The sequence below is a fragment of the Moschus berezovskii genome, chromosome 1 (genome assembly GCF_049115385.1).
Source record: "Moschus berezovskii isolate FMDL1 chromosome 1, NW_MosBer_1.0, whole genome shotgun sequence".
Taxonomy (NCBI): Eukaryota; Metazoa; Chordata; class Mammalia; order Artiodactyla; family Moschidae; genus Moschus; species Moschus berezovskii.
In genome coordinates this window covers 135,879,151-135,884,273 of record NC_142460.1, presented here as the reverse complement: position 1 = coordinate 135,884,273, position 5,123 = coordinate 135,879,151, and the positions used below count along the sequence as shown (strand labels likewise).

The 5,123-nt window shown below is 42.4% G+C and overlaps 1 pseudogene; it reads right to left on the bottom strand.

Moving 5' to 3' along the window:
* Positions 1 to 292: 292 nt before the first annotated feature.
* Positions 293 to 752, bottom strand: LOC129551065 (large ribosomal subunit protein eL21 pseudogene; annotated as a pseudogene).
* Between the last annotated feature and the right edge of the window lie 4,371 nt (positions 753 to 5,123).

The window sequence follows — 5,123 nt, the reverse complement described above, 5'->3', positions numbered from 1 at the left end:
ATATTATTTACCATTTGAGCCACCAGGGAAGCCCAGTTCAGTTAATCATATACATATATCTATTCTATTTCAGATTATTTTCCCATATGTGTTAATACAGAATATTTTTTTATAAATAATATCTGGCAGTTTATTAAAAAAAATGAAGCATACTGAACAACAAACTTTCTTACATCTTTCAGAAAGAAAAAAGACTAAATTTGAAAAGACATCACCCACTGAATTTGGACACAACACCTCTACTCAATTAAAAGAAACATTTGTACAGCCCAGGTCTTTATTTTTACACCCATCAGGCCATGAATTCATAGGGAATAGGCTCCAACAGTTCAGGTTCCTTTCCATTGGTCCTCACAAAATGTGCTTCCCTGGGTGGAGCAGGCTGGCGCTTCAGCTGAACCCAAGTCCCTTTCTCTTTGGCTTCCTTCTTTTTCTGATCATTTTCCTTCACACGTTTTAGAAAGCTATTTCGGCTCTTAGAGTGCTTAATATGCTTGACATGCACATTAATTCTCTTGGCAAGAATCTTGCCCTTAACTTGTTTGTTTACAATGATACCAACAGCATGCTGGGTGACATTGTAGACTCTCCCAGTTTTGCCATGGTAACATTTGTGGGGCATTCCTTTTTGAACAGTACCCATTCCCTTGATATCTACAATATCACCCTTCTTGTAGATTCGCATGTATGTGGCCAAAGGAACAACTCCATGTTTTGTAAAAGGCCTAGAGAACATATAGCGGGTGCCCCTTCTCTTTTCCTTTGTGTTGGTTATTTTGACGAATTACTGGAAGATGGCGGTTCCGGCTGAAAAGCTAATACAGAATTTTGAATAGAGTTCCCTGTGCTGTACAGTAGGTCCTTGCTATTTATCTATTTTATGTATAGTAGTGTGTATATGTTAATCCCAAACTCCTAATTTATCCCTCCCAGTACTTTCTCCTTCAATAACCATAATTTGTTTTCTATGTCTGTGAGTCTCTTTCTATTTTGTAAATAAGTTAACTTGTATATATTTCTTTTAAATTCCACATATAATAAATATCATATTTGTCTTTCTTTGATTTACTTCACTTAGTATGATAATATCTTGGTTCATCCATTTTGCTGCAGATGGAATTATTTTATTATTTTTTATAACTGAATCATATTCCATTGTCTACACTAATTTTAAATCCATTCACTGGGGGAGGGAACAAGATGGCAGAGGAATAGGACGGCGAGACCACTTTATCCCCCACAAATTCATCAAGAGAACATTTGAACGCAAAGTCCACAAAACAACTTCTCAATGCTGGCAGAGGACATCAGGCACCCAGAAAAGCAGCCCATTGTCTTCGAAAGGAGGTAGGAAAAAACATAAAAGATAAAAAGAGAGACAAAAGAAGTAAGGACAGAGCTCCGTCCCAGGAAGGGAGGCTTTAAAAAGAGAGAAGCTTCCAAACACCAGGAAACACTCTCACTGGCGAGTCTGTGGCAAGCCTTGGGACCCCAGAGGGCCACATAACAGGGAGGGAAAAGAAAGAAATAATTAAAACCCACACATTACCCGCCAAACGGTAACTCCCAGTGAAGAAAAAGCACAGACGCCTGCATCCGCCATTAGTAACCGGGGGCTGGGCCTGGAGGAGAGGCTGAATTGCTTAGAAAGAGGACTGGGCATGAATGCCGAGAAAACAATCTGAGAAAACTAACTGGGGATAGCAAAGCAAACTGGGATAGCTTCCCCCCCGCAAAAAAGCGGAAAGCCCTAACCTAAGACTCCGCCAGCCCCGCTCACAAAACAAAGGACTGAGCAGAGCCAGCTGGCTGTGGTCGGCCCATCCCCCATCCCCCGCCAAGACAGGCAGGGAGCGCAGCCAGAGCCGGAGCGGGCAACCACGGCCCCAAAAAGGCATCCGATACCAAACTGCACGCAGGCTTCGTTGCTAATCAAGACTTCTTGGGCTCAGGCCAGTTGATATCTGCCTGAGAAGGTGCGCCAGTTGTACACCCAGAAAACCGAGTGGCAGGGACTGGGGAGGTGATAAGTTGCAGGGACCGCGCTCACCAAATACCTGGTCACCTGACCTGCTCGGACTGGGGAAGGCACAAAACGCAGGCCCAACCAAGTCTGCGCCTTTGTGGAGTACCCAAGGACCTGAACCTGAGCTGCTCAGACCTGGGAAGTGCATACAACCCAGCCCTGGCCTCGGACAGTTCCCAGCAGAGGAACCTAGAGCCTGTGCAGTGTAGACTAGGACAGGACACGCACTGTAAGTGGGGACAAACCCATTGTGGCTGAGACGCTGCGAGCACTCCCCACAGATGCCAGAGATATTTGGCTGCAGCGTTCCTCCCTTCCCAGAACAGGACTGAAAACTGACCCTTAAAAAGTGTCCACCACAGCCCCCTAGTGTCAGGGTGGAAATTAGACACTGAAGAGACCAGCAAACAGAAGCTAAAACAGAGGGAACCACCTTGGAAATGACAGATAGAGACGTCTAGAGGCTACTCCAAGAATAAGACGAAAAACCAGAGGCAAGAGGCTTAAGCCCGAATCCTGAGAACACCAGAGAACTCCTGACTCCAGGGAACATTAATCGATAGGAGCTCATCAAACGCCTCCATACCTACACTAAAACTAAGCACCACCCAAGGGTCAACAAGTTCCAGAGCAAGACATACCATGCAAATTCTCCAGCAACACAGGAAAATAGCCCTGAGCTTCGATATACAGGCTGCCCAAAGTCACTCCAAACCCACTGACATCTCATAACTCATTACTGGACACTTCATTACACTCCAGAGAGAAGAAATCCAGCTCCACCCACTAGAACACTGACACAAGCTTCCCTAACCAGGGAACCTTGACAAGTCACCCGTCCAACCCCACACACAGCGAGTAAACTACATAAAAAAGAGAACGCCACAAACTGCCAGAAGAGGGAAAGACCACCCCAAGCAAAGCAATATAAGCAAGATAAAGAGGCAGAGAAATAACCAGCAAGTAAAGGAACAAGATAAATGCCCATCAACACAAACAAAAGAGGAAGATATAGGGAATCTGCCTGTTAAAGAATTTCAAATTTTGATGGTGAAAATGATTCAAAATCTGGAAAGCAAAATGGAGTTACAGATAAATAACCTGGAGAAAAGGACTGAGAAGATGCAAGAAAGGTTTAATAAGGACTTAGAGGAAATAAAAAAGAGTCAATATACAATGAATAATGCAATAGATGAAATCAGAAACACTCTGGAGGGAACAAACAGTAGGATAACGGAGGCAGAAGACAGGATAAGTGAGCTAGAAGATAGAATTGTAGAAATAAAAGAAACAGAGTGGAAAAAAGAAAAATGAATTAAAAGAAATTAGGACAATATTAGAGACCTTTGGGACAATGTTAACGCCCCAGCATTCGAATCATAGGAGTCCCAGAAGAAGAAGACAAAAAGAAAGACCATGAGAGAATACTTGAGGAGATAATAGTTGAAAACTTCCCTAAAATGGGGAAAGAAATAATCACCCAAGTCCAAGAAACCCAGAGAGTTCCTAACAGGAAACACCCAAGGCAAAATACTCCAAGACACATATTAATCAAACTAACAAAGATCAAACACAAAGAAGAAATATTAAAAGCAGCAAGGGAAAAGCAGCAAATTACACACAAGGGGATTCCCATAAGGATAACAACTGATCTTTCAACAGAAACACTTCAGGCCAGGAAGGAATGGCAAGACGTACTTAAAGTGATGAAAGAAAATAACCTAGAGCCCAGATTAATGTACCCAGCAAGGATCTCATTCAAATATGAAGGAGAAATCAAAAGCTTTACAGACAAGCAAAAGCTGAGAGAATTCAGCATCACCAAACCAGCTCACCAACAAATGCTAAAGGAATTTCTCTAGACAGGAAACACAGAAAGGGTGTATAAACTCGAACCCAAAACAATAAAGAAAATGGCAATGGGATCATCAGTTCAGTTCAGTTCAGTTCAGTCGCTCAGTCGTGTCCGACTCTCCGCGACCCCATGAATCACAGCACGCCAGGCCTCCCTGTCCATCACCAACTCCCGGAGTTCACTCAAACTCATGTCCACAGAGTCGGTGATGCCATCCAGCCATCTCATTCTCCGTCGTCCCCTTCTCCTCCCGCCCCCAACCTTTCCCAGCATCAGAGTCTTTTCCAGTGAGTCAACTCGTCGCATGAGGTGGCCAAAGTATTGCAGTTTCAGCTTTAGCATCAGTCCTTCCAATGAACATCCAGGATTGATCTCCTTTAGATAATAATTCCTTAAACGTAAATGGGTTGAATGCCCCAACCAAAAGACAAAGACTGGCTGAATGGATACAAAAACACGACCCCCATATATGTTGTCTACAAGAGACCCATCTCAAAGCGAGGGACACATACAGACTGAAAGTGAAGGGCTGGAAAAAGATATTCCACGCAAATAGAGACCAAAAGAAAGCAGGAGTAGCAATACTTATATCAGATAAAATAGACTTTAAAACAAACGCTGTGAAAAGAGACAAAGAAGGAAACTACATAATGATCAAAAGATCAATCCAAGAAGAAAATGTAACAATTATAAATATTTATGCACCCAACATAGGAGCACCGCAATATGTAGGACAATTACTGACAAGTATGAAAGGGGAAATTAACAACAATGCAATAATAGTGGGAGGTTTTAATACCCCACTTACACCTATAGATAGATCAACTAAACAGAAAATTAACAAGGAAACACAAACTTTAAATGGTACAATAGACCAGTTAGACCTAATTGATATCTATAGGACATTTCACCCCAAAACAATGAATTTCACCTTTTTCTCAAGCACGCACGGAACCTTTTCCAGGATAGATCACCTCCTGGGCCATAAATCTAGCCTTGGTAAATTCAAAAAATTGAAATCATTCCAAGCATCTTTTCTGACCACAATGCAGTAAGACTAGATCTCAATTACGGGAGAAAAACCATTAAAAATGCCAATATATGGAGGCTGAAAAACACGCTGCTGAATAACGAACAAATCATGGAAGAAATCAAAAGAGAAATCAAAATATGCATAGAAAGGAATGAAAATGCGACAACCCAAAACCTCTGGGACACTGTAAAAGCAGTGCTAAGGGGAAG